Source organism: Scyliorhinus torazame, chromosome 5 (assembly GCF_047496885.1).
Source record: "Scyliorhinus torazame isolate Kashiwa2021f chromosome 5, sScyTor2.1, whole genome shotgun sequence".
NCBI lineage: Eukaryota > Metazoa > Chordata > Chondrichthyes > Carcharhiniformes > Scyliorhinidae > Scyliorhinus > Scyliorhinus torazame.
Genome location: NC_092711.1, coordinates 107,669,101 through 107,687,989, shown reverse-complemented (window position 1 = coordinate 107,687,989; position 18,889 = coordinate 107,669,101). Strand labels below are relative to the sequence as shown.

The following is an 18,889-nucleotide window of genomic DNA, read 5'->3' as shown; positions in this document are numbered from 1 at the left end:
CAGTTGTTCTGACCTGTTTCCAACTGTTCTGCTGCTGATTATCCTCGACACACATCTCCTTCCAGCCCATCCACCTCATCTCAGCCTGTCAGCTGATCTTTCCATTCCCTTTTCTCATGTGCTTGTCCCACTTCCTTTTGGAAACAATTCAGCACTTTCCTCAACTCCTTCCCTGGTAACAAGTTGCACATTCTAATCCAGTGAATAAAGAAATGTGTCCATATCTCCCTCTTGGATTTATTAGTAATTTATTAATAAATTAGTAATTTATTAGTATTTATGACCTAGTTTATAATAATAATAATAATTGTTATTATTGTCACAAGTAGGCTTATGCAATGAAGTTACTGTGAAAAGCCCCCAGTTGTCACATTCCGGCGCCTGTTCGGGGACACTGAGGGAGAATTCAGAATGTCCAATTCACTGAGCAAGCACATCTTTCGGGACTTGTGGGAGGAAACCCACGCAGACACGGGGAGAACATACAGACTCCGCACAGACAGTGACCCGAGTGGGAATTGAACCTGGGATCCTGGTGCTGTGAAGCAACAGTGCTTGTCAGCCTCCTCAGTTTCAACCGCAAATCCCGCACCGTTTCTCAGTGCTAACCACTGTGCTACCGTGCCGCCCATGTTTATTCCTGACTCCCAGTTTTCGACTCCTTTACAATTGGCAGCATCCGCCCCACCTCTCCCCTGTCCAACCCACAGATCATTTTAAAGACTTGTATCAGGTCACGACTGAGTCAATTGATTTCTCAAGAAAATAAGGCCCAATTTTTTTATTTTTTGCCCGTTAGCTGTAATCTCTGTTTCCAAAAATCATCACTATGCATCCAGGTCAGAAATTGAGGAGACAAACCTTCCTTTGTTTGAGTTGCCACATGCGCCTGCTTCTTCTGTGAAGATCCGGCACCCCGAGAGTCCCGCCCTTCATTCACTGATTGTTGGAGGACCAGCCGCTCCCGTTCGGTCCTCCAACCAATCCCCTTCTCCTCCTATTGTTCCAGAGCTGCCGTCAATCATTGCCCGGGCATTGTGAGATGTCAGGTGAGAGGTCAGTGTCGGTGGGCGGAGTTTATAAATCCCGAGTGCGGCCCCAGAGCCAAATGTGAAACAATGTTATTATTGATCAATCAGCGAGTCAGCCTGAGCCTGTGGCCGCTCTCACCTTCTGCCACCGTCACAATGCCCGGGTGATTGACGGCAGCTCCGGACCAGTAGGAAGAGGAGGGGCGGGACTGGAGGACCGTCCGAGAACGGCTGGACCTCCAGCCAATCGGAGTGAATGAGATACGGGACTTTCTGTGATTGAAGCATGCGCAGGGTGGGTAATGGCGATCGGGAAGAACTGTGTCTTCAGATCTGAAATCAGTAATAGGCGCTTAACAATATGGAGGAAGCGAGAGATCGCGGGAGTGGGCGGAAACGTTGTGTAAAACTGCTGCAATCGCAAAACTCGGAAAGTTTTACGTGACCCAGTTTGTATCGAGCTCCAGCTCCTTATCTTCGGCTCGAGTTAACGGCTGCCATTTTTATTGGATGTGCATCAGGGCGCATGCGCGTTTGCAGTCTTTGTCGAGGCGATGTTTCAATGAGTGGGAGGAGCTTGTTCCCCATTGTTCAGAATGTGGAGATGCCGCGTTGGACTGGGCCAGGCTCAGTAAGAAGTCTGACAACAACAGGTTAAAGTCCAACAGGTTTATTTGGAATCACGAGTTTTCAGAATGTACCTTCTTAATCAGGTGAGTGAAGAGGTAGGTTACACAAACATAGCCAATGATGAAAGACGATACTTTGAATGCGAGTCTTTGCAGATAATTAAGTCTTTACAGGTCCAGACGGTGTGACTGCAGAGAGGGATAATCACAGTATAAAGAGGTGCAAATTGTCCCAAGCCAGGACAGTTGCAACAGATTAGTTATATTATTTACAGTTTGTAATAAAGTAAATGCATTATTATTTATTGTCCTGTAACATAAGACTGTCGCTATGTTATAGATTTCCAGTCATCTCTTCCCTCAGAGGGTTGTTAGTCTTTGGATTTCTCTTCCACAGGGACCAGTTGTATCTGGGGGTCATTGAAGATATTGAAGCACAAGTTTGACAGATATTCTATTGACAATGGAGTTCAGCGTTATGGGAACAAGTAGGAAAATAGAGTGAAAGCTGAGATGAGGAGGGATTTCTTCACTCGAGGATGTGGTGATGCTTTGGAATTCTCTTCCCCAGAGGAATGTGGAGCCTCAGTTTGTTCAAAACAAACATTGAAAGGATTCCAAATATTGAAGATATCGAGGGATATGGGGTTCGTGTGGGGAAATGGTGCTGAGGTGGATCGGCCAAGGATCGCATTGAATGGTTGAGCAGACTCAGTGGGCCGAATGGCCTACTCCTGCTCCTATTATAATCTCTGTGTCCTGGTCAAGAAGCAATGAGCTGAGCTTGGATCTGTCAATCCACATTGATCAGCCCTTCAGGAAAATTGGGAGGGTGAATATTACATACAGCAGAGTGAGAATGGAGGGAGATTGTGTGGGGTGGGCATAGAACATAGAACATAGAAAATACAGCACAGAACAGGCCCTTCGGCCCACGATGTTGTGCCGAACCTTTGTCCTAGATTAATCATAGATTATCATTGAATTTACAGTGCAGAAGCAGGCCATTCGGCCCTTTGAGTCATTTACAGCATTTTACAGCTTTTGGAGAACAAGAGAAGAAATAATGTTCCATTGGAACTAGAATTGTCTGTTCTGAATTTCTATCCTGTACTAAGTGCTGACTTTGTAAATTGTTTTTGAAGGATATTGGAAGAGGAGGAATTATAGACAGAAATCTCAAACATCATGTCTCAAACATGATGTGACAAACTCACTCGATTCCTTCTGAACTAGATATCATCGGGCATCATCGGCGAGAAGGAGAAATGGTTGTCCAATCTGTCGGCTTCAAAAGATTTTAAACATGAATGTGCCTGGAAAAGCACCGAGACCCACATAACACACACCCGAGTGAGAGAGTTCCAGTGAACTGACTGTGGAAACATCAGTGTGACTGGAAAAGCACCAAGACCCACACAACACACACCCGAGTGAGAATGTTCCAGTGAACTGACTGTGGGAAGAGCTTTAACCAGTTACACAGCCTGAAAAATCATCCCACCATTCACAGTGAGGAGAGACAGTGCACATGTTCTGTGTGTAGACATCACACCATTCACAGTGAGGAGAGACAGTGCACATGTTCTGTGTGTAGACATCACACCATTCACAGTGAGGAGAGACAGTGCACATGTTCTGAGTGTAGACAAGGCTTCCACTGATTATCCAATCTGGAGAGACACGAGGGGACCCAAAACATGGAGAAACCATGGAAATATGGGGACTGTGGGAAGGGATACAGAGTCTCATCTGTGCTGGAGATTCATCGACTCAGTCACACTGGGGAGCGGCCGTTCACCTGCTCTCAGTGTGGAAAGGGATTCATTGATTCATCCACCCTGCGGAAACATTGAGGGCAGCACGGTAGCATTGTGGATAGCACAATTGCTTCACAGCTCCAGGGTCCCAGGTTCGATTCCAGCTTGGGTCACTGTCTGTGTGGAGTCTGCACATCCTCCCCGTGCGTGCGTGGGTTTCCTCCGGGTGCTCCGGTTTCCTCCCACAGTCCAAAGATGTGCAGGTTAGGTGGATTGGCAATGTTAAATTGCCCTTAGTGTCCAAAATTGCCCTTAGTGTTGGGTGGGGTTACTGGGTTGTGGGGATAGGGTGGAGGTGTTGACCTTGGGTAGGGTGCTCTTTCCAAGAGCCGGTGCAGATTCGATGAGCCGAATGGCCTCCTTCTGCACTGTAAATTCTATTCTATGAGATCAGCGAATTCACACTGGGGAGAAGCCGTTCACCTGCTCTCAGTGTGGGAAGGGATTTATTGATTCATCCATCCTGCAGACACACCAGCGAGTTCACACTGGGGAGAGGCCATTCACCTGCTCTTAGTGTGGGAAGGGATTACATAGAAACATGGAAAATAGGAGCAGGAAGAGGCCATTTGGCCCATTGCACCTGCTCTGCCATTCATTATGATTGTGGCTTATCATCTAACTCCATAGCCTAATCCCAATTTCCCCTCCATATCCTTTGATCCCTTCGCCCTCAGTGCTATGTCTAACTGCTTCTTGAAAACATTCAATGTATTGGCCTCAACTATTTCCTGTGGTAACAAATTCCACAGGCTCACCACTCTCTGGTTGAAGAAATTTCTCCTCATCTCTGTCCTAAATGGTCTACCCCGTATCCTCAGACTGCGACCACTGGTTCTGTACACTCCCGCCTTCGAGAAAATCTTTCCCACATCTACCCTTTCAAGTCCTGTTAGAATATTATAGGTTTCTATGAGATCCCCCATTCTTCTGAACTCCAGCGAATACAATCCTAACTGATTCAGTCTCTCATACGTCAGTCCCACCATCCCAGGAATCAGTCTGGTAAACCTTCGCTGCGCTCCCTCTAGAGCAAGAACATCCTTCCTCAGATAATGAGGCCAAAACTGCACACAATATTCCAGGTACGGCCTTGCCAAGGCCCTGTAGAGAACAAAGAACAATACAGCACAGGAACAGGCACTTCGGCTCTGCAAGCCTGCACCGAACACGTGTCCTGTCTCGACCAACTGCCTGTATCCTTCTATACCCCTATCCTGATAAGTCTTAAAGGTCGCTAACTTATCTGCCTCAACCACCTCACTTGGCAGAGCATTCCAGGCCACCACCACCCTGTGTAAAATACTCCCCCCATACATCTCCACTGAACCTTTCCCCCCTCACCTTGAACATGTGCCCCCTTGTAATTGTCATTTCCGCACTGGGGAAGAATCCTCTAATTGTTCACTCTATCTGTACCCCTAATAATTTTATAAACTTCTATCAGGTTGTCCCTCAGCATCCGTCTCTCTAGCGAAAACAATGCCGTTTATTCAATCTCTCCTCAAAGCTAATACCCTCCATACCAGGCAACATCCTGGTAAACCTTTTCTGTACTCTCTCTCCAGAGCCTCCACGTCCTTCTGGTAGTGCAGTGACCAGAATTGGGACACAGTATTCCAAATGTGACCTCACCAACATTCTATGCAATTGTCACATAATTATCGAGCTTTTATACTCGATACCCCGTCCTATCAAGGCAAGCATGGCATATGCTTTCTTCACCACCATTTCCACCTGTGCTGCCACTTTTAAGTATCTGTGGACCTGCATGCCCAGATCTCTCTGTGTCTCTATGCACCTGATGGTCGGCATTTCCACATCATGAGTGTTAACTGCTCTCAGCTCTGTCTATTATGAATCTTTGTTGCACCTTATCCAGTGCCTCTATTTTCTTTTTCTAAATGGAGATCACCAATGTTGACAGTGCGCCCAGTGTAGTCTAACCCTGGTTCTGTACAAGTTGAACATTTCCTCCGTGCTTTTCAATTCTATCCCTCTGGAATGGAACCCAAGATATGGGCCCACACTTTCAGACAGATGTGAAGTTCTTAGAGAGGGTGTGGAGGACATTTACAAGAATAATAATCTTTATTTTTGTCACAAGTAGGCTTACATTAACACTGAAATGAAGTTACTGCGAAAAAACCCCAGTCATCACACTCCAGCGCCTGTTCGGTTACACGGAGGGAGAATTCAGAATCTCCTATTCACCTAACAAGCACATCTTTCAGGACTTGTGGTAGGAAACTGGAGCACCCGGATGAAACCCACGCAGACACGGGAAGAATGTGCAGACTCCACACAGTGACCCAAACCAAGAATCGAACCTGGGACCCTGGTGCTGTGAAGCAACAGTGCTAACCATTGTGCAAGAATGGCACCAGGGATAAGTGACTCCAGTTAGTTGGAGTGGCTGGAATAGCTGAATTTCTCTCCTGAGATCACAGCATCTGGAGGGTGGAGAATAGGGCCATCCAGCCCTCTGAGACTGTGTTGGCTCTCTGTGGAGCAAGCTAGTCTGTCCATTGCCCTGTTCTATCACCAAATTTGTGCAGGTTTATTTCTCTCAGTGCTTGTCCAATTTCCGATTGAAATTCTTCCGTCGTCTCTGCATCTCCTACTCTCATAGGTAGTAGGTTCGAGGTTGTTTGCGCTCGTTTTACATGTGTCTGGAGGTTCACAGAGTAATCAAAATGTGTCAACGCCATGGTTATTACACAAAATTAAGACTCCGTCTTCATCAATGATTCTGATGAGGACACCGAGTGTAATATATCTTAGTTTGCAGACAATTAGAATAAATGTACATTTCTATAAAATCTCTCACTGCCACTGGATCTCCTCAAGTGTTTTAAAGCCAATGGAGTACTTTTGAAACATATTCACTGTTGTAATGTAGGAAGCTGTAAGTACCATGTGTAATCACATTTAGTTATAAAATTGTCATTTTCACAGTGTATTCACAAGGTCAAGCAAGCCCTTTTATACCTCTAGCATGTGGCTTCCTGCAGCCATTTCACCTTCTGTACCTTTTCTTTATTAACTATGTATTGATTTTATAGCAAAAAAACAATAATTATATTCATGATTATTCAGTAGTGAACATTGATCATCATTAGTGAATTGGTGTATTAGGTAATTATATTGTAAAGACTAGATCTTTATTTTAAAAAATAAATGATCAACCAAAATGTTTCCAGAAACTGCAGAGCTATCAGAATTTGTTTAAAAAAATAAATTGCTCAATAATTTTGCGAAGTTACGAGATGTGGTGAGAAGCGTGTATATAATATTACATGTACTCAGCAGTGTGACCTCCCACCAGTAGGTGGTGTCAGGCATCAGTCAGGTGACATCCAGAGACCAGCAGAAGGTTGTAAAGCGTGCACGAGGCCAGTTGCACATAAGGGTAGTTCCAAGAGTGTCGAATCTAACTCTGTGATAACTTGGTCTGTATAGCATTCTAATCATTCCCTTACCACGTGTACATTAATAAATCATCGTTCTGGCTAAGTCACCAGCAATTCTATAGAGTCATTGCAAGAATAGATCATAGAACACATCATATTCTGCCAAGACTATGTGGGCTAGGCATTGGAGGAATGGTATTGTTACTGTGCGAGTAATCCAGAGACCCAGGTTAATGCTCTGGGGATCTGGGATCGAATCTGCCTTTGACACATGGTGAAACTGAAATTGAATGACAGTATCAAATTAAAAGTCTGATGATAACATTCTTGATTGTTGTAAAAACTCATCTGGTTCACTAATGTCCTTCAGGAAATCTGCTCTCCTTCCATGGCCTGGCCTATATGTGACTCCAGATCCACAGCAATGTTGTGGCTGATTTGTAAATGCCCTCTGAAATAGCCTCACAAGACACGCAGTTCAAGGGCAATTGGAATGAGCAGTAAATGCTGGCCCAGCCAGTGACACCCACCTCCCATGAATGAATAATTTTTAAGAAGACTCATTGTTCAATTTGAAGACGAGTAAGAAACTCTCTTTGATTGGATTTGATTTATTCTCACGTGTACCGAGTACAGTGAAAAGTATTGTTCTGCGTACAGTCCAGACAGATCGTTACACACATGAAAAAACAAAGTGCGGATCTTGGCAGTTTGCTCAGTTCACAAAATAATTTAATGGCTTTGTAGACTCAGATTAATATTTTAATCACCATCCAAAACATACCTAATGGTAATGTGTGCTCATATAGACAAACACAAACGATACTGTAACTGAATTCGAGGAAATGGCAGAGATTTAACTGAACCACCTTTTTGAAAAATTCGGCCTTAATGATAGAGAAACAGGAAAAGCCACTCAGGGAGATGAGGAAATCCAGGCTCAGTGCGGATTTGCTGTCACCCCTCCTTTCTTATACATGAACGGGATTTAGGCTGCAGAATGTTTCATACCAAAACACAGAGAGGTCAAATATAAGCAACACGTAATTCTCAATTCACTTCCATTTAACTATATTTGTCTTTGTTCAAAGGCTGACTGTGGTCAAACTGAACAAAGATTGATGGGATTTCTGTTACCCAGTGAAACGCTTTCTTTTCTTGGTCAGTCGTGTTTGCAATTCAATGGTGTATATTTCAGAGTTATTCAGAGTGAAGACTCGAGAGCTATTCAATTCAAACTGAAATCATATATAACACATAAATATACTGATGTTCAACACTGAATAATGAAACAAATATTGAGTAAAATTGGTGGAAATTTTCTGTAGGAAGGTAAGAATGATGCATTAATGATTGAATCGAGAGCATTGTTCCGTTAGATATTTACTGAACAAATGCTAAAGTTCAACGTAAGTTCTACACCTTATGGTCTTATGAGTTGAGACATCTGTTTTAAAGGAACAGCTGTCTTCATGTAATAAGTGACCTGGCCTCTCAGCTGAACCAGTGAAAGCTGCAGCAAGACTGTGCAGTTGAATGTTGCACAGGGCCATTGGGTACCGTGCTGCCAGCTGTTTCTGAAGCCTAGAGGTTATCACATTCACCTAACGGGCGAAAGGTGCTCTGAAAGCCAGTGATTCTAAACAAATATGCTGGACATTAACCTGGTGATGTAAGACTTGTTACTGTGCCCACCCCAGTCCAACACCAGCATCTCCACATCATAAATTAGAAGCATTTAATGCTTCTGCCAATTTTGAATCGGACTCGATGGACCGAATGGCCTCCTTCCGCACTGTCTGTTCTATGTTCTATATGTAGAAAAATTCAATGATGCAAAATCATACTTTGAATGCGAGTCTTTGCAAGTAATTAAGTCTTTACAGGTCCATACAGTACGACTGGAGAGAGGGATAATCACAGGTTAAAGAGGTGTGAATTGTCTCAAGCCAGGACAGTATTTTGCAAGCACATGTGATGTGACATGAATCCAGGGTCCCGGTTGAGGCCGTACTCCTGTGTGCGGAACCTGGCTAGCAGTTTCTGCTCGGCGATTCTGCGTTGTCGCGAGTCCTGAAGGCCGCCTTGGAAAACGCCTACCTGAAGATCAGAGGCTGAATGCCCTTGACTGCTGAAGTGTTCCCCGACTGGAAGGAACATTCCTGCCTGGCGATTGTTGCGCAATGTCCGTTCGTCCGTTGTCACAGCGTCTGCATGGCCTCGCCAATGTACCATGCCTCGGGACATCCTTTGCTGCAGCTTATAAGTTAGATAACGTTGGCCGAGTCGCACAAGAATATACCGCATTGTTGGTTGGGGGGTGTTCTCACGTGTAATGGTGGTACCCATGTTGATGATCTGGCACGTCTTGCAGACGTTGCCATGGCAGGGTTGTTTGGTGTCATGGTCGCTGTTCTCCTGAACGCCGGGTAGTTTGCTGCATTCAATGGTCTGTTTGAGGTTGCGCAGTTGTTTGAAGGAAAGTAGCGGGGATGGCCTTGGCAAGATAGAACATAAAACATAGAACAGTACAGCACAGAACAGGCCCTTCGGCCCTTGATGGTGGGCCGAGCATTGTCCGAAATAAGATCAAGCTATCCCGCTCCCTGTCATTCTGGTGTGCTCCATGTGCCTATCCAATAACCGGTTGAAAGTTCCTAAAGTGTCCGACTCTACTATCACAGCAGGCAGTCCATTCCACACCCTAACCACTCTCTGAGTAAAGAACCTACCTCGGACATCCCTCCTATATCTCCCACCTTGAATCTTATAGTTATGCCCCCTTGTAACAGCTACATCCACCCAAGGAAATAGTCTCTGAACGTCGACTCTATCTGTCCCCCTGATCATCTTATAAACCTCTATTAAGTCGCCTATCATCCTCCTCCGCTCCAAAGAGAAAAGCCCTAGCTCCCTCAAACTTTCCTCATAAGACCTATGCTGCAAACCAGGCTGCATCCTGATAAATCTCCTTTGCACCCTTTCCAATGCTTCCACATCCTTCCTATAATGAGGCGACCAGAACTGCACACAATATTCCAAATGTGGTCTCACCAGGGTCATGTATAGTTGCAGCATAACCCCCTGGTTCTTAAACTCAAGCCCCCTGTTAATAAACGCTAACACACTATAAGCCTTCTTCACGGCTCTATCCACTTGAGTGGCAATCTTCAGAGATCTGTGGACATGAACCCCAAGATCGCTCTGTTCCTCCACATTCCTCAAAACCCTGCCGTTGACCCTGTAATTCGCATTCAATTTTTTTCTACCAAAATGAATCACCTCGTACTTATCAGGGTTTAACTCCATCTGCCATTTTTCGGCCCAGCTCTGCATCCTATCAATATCTCTTTGCAGCCTACAACAGCCTTCCACCTCATCCACTACTCCACCAATCTTGGTGTTATCAGCAAATTTACTGACCCACCCTTCAGCCCCCTCCAAGTCATTGAGAAAAATCACAAATAGCAGAGGACCCAGCACTGATCCCTGTGGTACACCACTGGTAACTGGTCTCCAGTCTGAAAATTTTCCATCCACCGCCACCCTCTATCTTCTATGTGATAGCCAGTTACTTATCCAATTGGCCAAATTTCTCTCTATCCCACACCTCCTTACTTTCTTCATGAGCCGACCATGGGGGACCTTATCAAACGCCTTACTAAAACCCATGTATACGACATCAACTGCTCGACCTTCATCTACACACTTAGTTACCTCCTCAAAGAATTCAATCAAATTTGTGAGGCAAGACCTACCCTTCACGAATCCGGATTAAGCTGCATCTTTCCAAATGGTCATAAATCCTATCCTTTAGGACCTTTTCCATTATCTTACCGACCTCCAAAATAAGACTAACTGGCCTATAATTACCAGGGTCATTCCTATTCCCTTTCTTGAACAGAAGAACAACATTCGCCACTCTCCAGTCATCTGGCACTATCCCGTGGACAGTGAGGACCCGAAGATCAAAGCCAAAGGCTCTGCAATCTCATCCCTTGCCTCCCAAAGAATCCTTGGATATATCCCATCTGGCCCAGGGGACTTGTTGACCCACAGGTTTTTCAAAATTGCTAATATATCCTTCTTCAGAACATCTACTTCCTTCAGCCTACCCACCGGTATCACACTCTCATCCTCAAAAACATGTTTGTCTTCATCGATGACTTGTTGAAGGCTGTGAAGATGTCGTAGTTTCTCGGCCCCAGGGAATTCATCAGGCGAATGAGGCTCCGGGTGTTCTTCCACTGGCACCAGGAGGCATACAGTGAACCCAATGAGACAACCAATGAACCGGAACAGCAGACTGAGAGACCTGTGGGACTGGAAGATCCAGCCAGCAGGAAGGACTGGAAAACCCGACCATTGAAACAATCCGATCAGCTGATTCTACAGCTCCTCTTCCACTAACCCACTCAGTAAATCTGCCTCGAAGACCTTTCTCATCCAAATTCTGAACTCACAACTTTCTCCTATTTTCCTGCTGTTTCCCATCATGCTCTATCAGCGCTCATCTTGTCTGTGAGACTTACCCTTTGCTCCTTTGACCCGATTCTCACTAAACTGTTTAACATCCAACTTCCACAATCATAGAATTTACAGTGCAGAACAGGCCATTCGGCACATCGAGTCTGCACTGGCCCTTCTCAAGCCCACACCTCCACCCTGTCCCCATAGCCCAGTAACCCCACTTAACCCTTTTGGACACTAAGAGCAATTTAGCGTGGCCACTCCACCGAACCTGCACATCTTTGGACTGTGGGAGAAAACTGGGGCACCCAGGGTAAACCCACGCAGACACAGGGAGAACATGCAGACTCCGCATAGACAGTGACCCAACCCGGGAATCGAACCTGGGACAGTGGAGCTGGAACTGTGCTAACCACTGTGCATCCCCTGATTTATTGGATTCAAGTTCAAATACAAACCACGATGAAGCATCTGCCGTGGTGGGGTTTGAACCTGCATTCTCAGAGAATTGTGCTGGGTCTCGGGATTACTCATCCAGTGACAATGCCACTACACCATCACCTCCCCAGTCAAGCACTTTGCAGGGCTCGTCCGGGATATGGACCCGGTACCTCTCGCATTTTGGAAACCCCCTAAGCGAAAATCATACTCCACGGTTTCAACGGTATCTCCATGGAGTCAGTGTCTTTGTCTGTTTCCTCTTTAGACAATCAAGTGAAGCTTGGTCCTCACACAGAACACGTGTATGGTTTCTCCCCTCAGTGAATGGTGTGTTTTTCCAGGCTGTAACTGGTTAAAGCTCTTTCCACAGTCAGTTCACTGGAACACACTCACTCAGGTGTGTGTGTGTCTCGGTGTTTTCCAATCACACTGATGATTGAAATATTTTCCCACAAACAGAACAAACATTTTTCATTCCAATTTATAGTCTGAGGATATTCAGGTCCACACCAACCGAGTGACACTGTCGGATCGTAATGTGATATTTGGTTTTGTGTTTCCTGTCTGAAAATCCTCTCCTATTGCCCTGTAAAAGGAGTTTACAAAGGTCACACTTTCAGTACAGGATAGAAATTCAGAACAGTTAATTCCAATTTCTGCAGAACATTTTTGTCTCTCTTCTTTCCCCAAAGCTGTAAATCCCCGTCCACACATTCTACTCCTGCCTGGGGCTGAAATCCAAATAAAGTACTGGATCATTATTTCCTTTTACCAAAGTTATATAATTTGAGGTAAGAACATGCTTTATAAGTCACTTCATCCATTGTGACAGACTATAATCTGAATCACCCTGACTAATTGACTGTGTGGAGATTTGATGAACAATCACAAAGGTCGTTTCTCCAAATCTTCCAGGGTTTCCTTTGTTCTTCCTCTCCCTCTCGAACTAAGTTATACGGATATCAGACTCAGGGTCCATTCTGGTTCTCTTCCTGCTGACTAAATAACTTCAATCAAATATGGAGAAGACTGAATCCACTGTTCGGTCCCTGCTCCAACCTCCATTCGTGACATACCGACTCTACCCCTCTCCCTGGCAACAGTCTGAGACTTAGACAGTCTCTTTGTAAATTTGGTTTCATACTGATCCAATGAGCTTCTGACCTCATAGAATTTACAGTGCAGAAGGAGGCCATTTGGCCCACCCAATCGGCACTGGCCCTTGGAAAGAGCTCCCTAGCTAAGCCCACACCTCCACCTTTACCCGTAACCACCCCCCCCCCCCCAACCTTTTTAGATACTAAGGCAATTTACCATCGTCACCTCCCGATTCAACAATTCCCTTACACACCTGGCTGCTCTCCCACATTCTACCTCTGTAAACTTAAAGCCATCCAAAAGTCTGCTACCCATGTCTTAATACACAGCAAGTTCCTTTCCCCAGTGATCCCTGTGCTCCGAGACTTGCATTCGCTCCCAGTCAATTCTCACCCTTGTTTGCAAACCCCTCCATGGCCTCATCTCTCTCCGTGTCTGTCATCTCCACCAGCCCCACAACCCCCGAGATATCTGCACAGCTCTGATCCTGGACTCTTGCACACGCTGGATTCCAATTACTACGTCATGGTTTTAAGTTCCCTCGGCCCCAAGCACTGAATTCCCTCCCTAAACCTCCTCGTCTCCACCTCACTTACCTCCTTTCAGACTCTTTAAAACTCATCTCTTTGACCAAGTTTTTGGTCACCTGCCCTAATATCTCCTTTTGTGTCTGGGTGTCTCACTTTGTTTTATAATGTTCCTGTGAAGTTGACTGGGATGATTTCTGATGTTAAAGGTGTTATATAAATAGAAGTTGTTGTTGTTGACTGTAACCCTGACCTCCTGTTTTACATCCCATTGGTTTCACAACAAACTCTGTCTCTGATGTTTTGCCCCCTGCGGGTTTGCAGCCTCTATAAAGACGGCGGCCGTTAACTCAGGCCTGTCACCGGGAGCAGGCCGCAGCTGTCCCCCGGCTCGATGCAAACCCGGGCCCGGAAACTTCTTATTGGTGTTTGGAGCCTCCACCGGGTTTCAGTGAAACCTCCCGGCCGAGCCCAGCATCGGCACTGCGCATGCTCCAGCTCACCATGCCCTGCGAATGATTGACGGCAGCCCGTCCAATAGGAAGAGGGGGCGTGACTGGGGGACCCAGCGGAGCGGCTGGTCCTCCAACCAATCGGAGTGAATGAGGGGCGGGGCAGAGCGAGGTCGCCCACGTGATTTGGAGCATGCGCAGTGCCGATGATAGACCAGGATTCAGGCAGTCGGGTGGAAATCCACTGGTCAGATCCCGCTCGGTAAGTCATGAGAGATGGACAGAGCCGGTTGAGGGGTCGGGAGGCTTCATAAACAATCCGTGTCGGCCCTCAGCCCCGAATACGGAGCTCGGACACGGCAGTTGAATCGGCGAATGCTGCTCGGGCTTTTACCCGAGACAGGCCCGAGTGGACGAAGTACGCGCCGGAGCGCATGCGTAGTGGGCGAGAGCGCCGGCTTTGCTCCGCCTCCCATTCACCCTGATTGGTTGGAGGCCCAGCCGCTCGGTCAGTCCTGTGCTAACCACTATGCTACCGTGCTGACCATCGAAGATGACCATGGTTTCATGATGTGGTGATGTCGGCGTTCGACTGGGGTGAGCACAGTAAGAAGTCTTAAAACACCAGGTTAAAGTCCAACAGGTTCAAATCACTAGCTTTCAGAGCACTGCTCCTTCCTCTGGTGTGAATTGTCTCAAGCCAGGACAGTTGGTAGGATTTCGCAAGCCCAGGCCAGATGGTGGGAGGTGAATGTAATGCGACATGAATCCAAGGTCCCGGTTGAGCCCGTACTCACGTGTGCGGAACTTGGCTATATGTTTCTGCTCGGTGATTCTGCGTTGTCGCACATCCTGAAGGCTGCCTTGGAGAATGCTTACCCGGAGATCAGAGGCTGAATGCCCTTGACTGCTGAAGTGTTCCCCTCTTTAACCTGGGATTACCCCTCTCTCTGGATCTGTAAAGACTTAATTACCGGCAAATGCTCGCATTCAAAGTATCGTCTTGTATCAACTTTGTCTCTATATGTTTCTAGAACATACCTCTTCATCCACCTGAGGAAGGAGCAGCGCTCCGAAAGCTAGTGATTTCAAACAAACCTGTTGGACTTTAACCTGGTGTTGTAAGACTTCTTACCATGGTTTCATGGTCATCCGTAGACATTCAATGAATTCAAATTTTACCTTCTGCCTTAGTGAGAGTCAAAGCTGGGAAATCATTAAGACAGTCAAAAACATTTTTGGTAATTTTCTTTGAACATTTCTCTTCAGCGGACATTAAAATAGTGAAAATGGAATAAAGGTTGTTTGGCTGACAGTCAATCACTGTCCTGTAAGGTACCGAGTCCTTTTGCTTCCCAATTGGCCGAGGAAGGCAGTGTGTCACAAGGATGGATATGTTGACCGATTAATGGCTGGAGGATGGTGGCAGGTCATGTGATCAAACCTCCAGGAATACATTTAATCAAAGTTGGCAAGGAAAGTAAACTGACAGTGAGGTTTCTGTAAATTTACAGGATACTGGAAGTGGAGGTTGAACAGGCGGGAAACGCAAACCAAACATCACAATGCGATCTGACAGTCATTCAATTAATTAAAAACTGAATTTCAGCAGCATCTAGGTGTGGAAGGTAAAAGGTTTGTCTGTTCTGTCTGTGAGGGAAGATTTCAGGTCTCAGTGTGACTGGAAAAGCCTCGAGATTCACAAACCCTGGTTAGACCAAACCTGGAGAACTGTGTTCAGTTCTGGGCAACAAACCTGAGGAAGGATAGAATGGCCTCGAAGGGAGTGTAGCACAGATTTACCTGAGTGATATCTGAACCTCCCGGGGTTAAATTACAAAACTAGCCTGCACAAAAGAGTCAGCGACATGATGGCGCAGAGAAGGGCATTTGGCCCATTGAGTTCATGCTAGCTCTCTGGAGCAATCCAGTTAGTCCCATTCTCCTGCTCTATCCCTGTATCCTCGCAGGTTTATTTCCCTCAGATGTCTATCCAATTTCCTTTTGAAATCAAATCATTCATTGTGTCTATTTTCAAACTCCCTCATAGGCAACAAGTTTCAGGTCATTGCCGCTCGCTGTGTAAAAACATATGTCATATCACCTCATATCTCCTGTACCTTTTACATACAAACTCGGAACAGGCCACTCGGCCCCTCGAGCCTGATCAGCATTCAATAAGATTGCGGCTGATCTCATTCTAACCTCAACTCCACATTCCTGCCTACCCCTGATAACCTTTCACCTCCTTGCTCATCAAGAATCTATCCAGCTCTGCCTTAAACATATTCAAGGACTCTCTTGCCACTGCCTTTTAAGGACGTGAGTTCCAAAGTCTTACAGCCCTCAAGAGAATAAAAAATCCTCATCTCCATCTTAAATGGGCGACTCCTTATTTTGCAACAGTGATGCCCTCGTTCTCGATTCTCCCACAAGAGGAAACATCCTCTCCACATCCACCCTGTCAAAACCCCTCAGGATCTTATATCGTTCAATCCAGGTTTTACCCAAAACTTTAAATCTGTGTCCCGACTGCTTGTAAGATCAGTGAATGGAAACAGTTCCTTTGACCACCCGATGGAAATCTGGCGTAATATTGTGTACCTGAATCAAATCGCCCCTCAACCTCCTTTGCTGGAACCATTCTGGTAAATCTCCTCTGCACCTTCTCCAAGAACCTTCACATCCATGCTGCCCACTTCACATCCTTCCTGAAGCGTGGTGACCAGAGGTTCATAGAATTCTTACAGTGCAGAATCATAGAATTTACAGTGCAGGAGGCGGCATTTCAGCCCATCAGGTCTGCACTGACCTTTGCAAAGAGCACCCTCCTTCAACTTAAGACCATGCCTCCACCCTGTCCCCGGAACCCAGTGACGCCAACTAACCTTCGGACACTAAGGGGCAATTTAACATGGACAAACCACCTAACCTGCACATGTTTGGACTGTGGGAGGAAACCGGAGGAAACCCGCGCAGACACGGGGAGAAATTGCAAACTCCAGACACAGTCACCGAGACTCGAATTGAACCCGGGCCCCTGGAGTTGTGAGGCAGCAGTGCTAACCACGTTGCCACCTAAAGCATAGTTTCAGTATCAATATTTCAATTTATGAAGCTCAAGGTCGAATATGCTTTGCCAACTACTCTCTTAATATGTCTTGTAGATATACAAAATCCCTCTTCGCCTCTTTCTCTCTCCTCCCAAAGAGGCAAGTTGGGTTTTATAACAATCCAGCAGTTTTCATAGTCGCGTTTTCCCAGTGCCGGCCCCACAAATGACCAGATTCATTCAGCTCAATTTCACAACCTGCCTTTTGTGTTTTTGTGGGTTCTCTCTCGCTCCCTAATTTCTGTTTTAAATCAGTTTCACAGGGTGTTCGAAGGGGAGGCTTCAAAGTCCAGAAACTCTAACCTAACATCACTTCAGGATCTGACAGAGTCCTCAATTTATCATATCCTGAATATCAGCGTACTTTTAACATGGAAGGAAAAAGCATTGTTCACAGTGAGGAGAAACCGTACACGTGTTGTGTGTGTGGACGAGGATTCAGTCGATCATCAGGCCTCACAAGCCACAAATGCAGTCACACTGAAGAGAAACCGTGGAAATGTGCAGACTGTGGGAAAGGATTCACTTCTCCATCCAAGCTTGAAACTCATCGACGCAGTCACACTGGGGAGAGACCATTCACTTGCTCCAAGTGTGGGAAGGGATTCACTGAGTCATCTAGTCTTTCTACACACCAGCGAGTTCACACCGGGGAGAGGCCATTCACCTGCTCTAAGTGTGGGAAGGGATTCACTCGGTCATCCAACCTGCTGAGTCACCAGCGAGTTCACACTGCTGAGAGACCGTTTCAATGTCCAGACTGTGGGAAGTGCTATAAAAATTCTGGGAATCTGATGTTCCATCAACGTGTTCACACTGATGAGAGACCGTTCAGGTGCTCTCACTGCGGGACTGGGTTCAGGCAATCATCTGACCTCACTGCACATCAGCGAATTCACACAGGGGAGAGACCATTCACCTGCTCCAAGTGTGGGAAGGAATTCACTCAGTCATCCCACCTGCTGAGTCACCAGCGAGTTCACACTGATGAAAGACCGTTTCAATGTGCAGACTGCGGGAAGTGCTATAAAAGTTCTACGAATCTGATGGTCCATCAACGTGTTCACACTGACGAGAGACCGTTCAGGTGCTCTCACTGCGGGACTGGGTTCAGGCGATTATCTAACCTCGCTGTACATCAGCGAATTCACACTGGGGAGAGACCATTCGCCTGCTCTGAGTGTGGGAAGGGATTCACCACTTCATCCCACCTGCTGAGTCACCAACGAGGCCACAAGTAACGACAGTGATTGGATTTTGCTGTTCCTCACATTCAGGACTGAATCGTGTTCATTTGGATCTCTTTCTGCTGATGACAAACTCCAGCCCATTTACAGGGGCTAATAATCTGACTAAAAGTCAAATAAATCATATTGGTGTTAAATACGCAGTGTGTTGAAACTTTTTAATATCTCTGACCCAAGTTAGTTCCTTTTGAAGTACTCTCGCTCTCCCCTGTCTCTTCCATCCTCATCTCCAACAAGAAGTGTGAGGAGCTTCTTTGTAACTGAGATTGAGTAAATCCGATCAGCTGCCTCTGCTGCTTCCCTCCCTTCCACGAACCCACCGGACCAAACTGTCTCTAAATTTCATACTTTCCCGAGCCCTGAACCTACATCTTTCTCTAGTGTCTCTCCCATCGACCCTATTCCCACTCAGCGACTGATCAGCCAACTACCCTGTGTCCATGGATATTGTCAACATTTCTCTTTCTTCAGGTATTGTCCCTCAGTCCTTCAAATCTGCCATCATCACCCCCTCCTCAATAAAACAACGCTTGACCCTGCGATCCTTACAAATTACTGCCCCATCTTCAACCTCCCTCTCCTCTCCAAACTTATTGAACATGTTGTCACCTCCCAAATCTTTGCCCATCTTTCCCAGAACTCCCTTGTT

The 18,889-nt window shown here is 46.1% G+C and overlaps 2 long non-coding RNA genes across 3 annotated transcripts; both read left to right on the top strand.

Annotated features, from left to right (window-relative positions):
- The first annotated feature begins 1,301 nt into the window (after positions 1–1,301).
- On the top strand, positions 1,302–6,745 carry LOC140419336 (uncharacterized). The gene is made up of 2 exons (XR_011945723.1): positions 1,302–1,744; positions 2,806–6,745. It is a non-coding gene; the product is annotated as an uncharacterized lncRNA (long non-coding RNA).
- Positions 6,746–14,066: 7,321 nt separating this feature from the next.
- Positions 14,067–18,377, top strand: LOC140419335 (uncharacterized). Of its 2 annotated transcripts, XR_011945721.1 has the most exons (3): positions 14,078–14,143; positions 15,396–15,509; positions 17,249–18,377. It is a non-coding gene; the product is annotated as an uncharacterized lncRNA (long non-coding RNA). The 2 variants fall into 2 exon arrangements; XR_011945722.1 differs by lacking the exon at positions 15,396–15,509 and having other exon boundaries at positions 14,067–14,143.
- Positions 18,378–18,889: the final 512 nt, after the last annotated feature.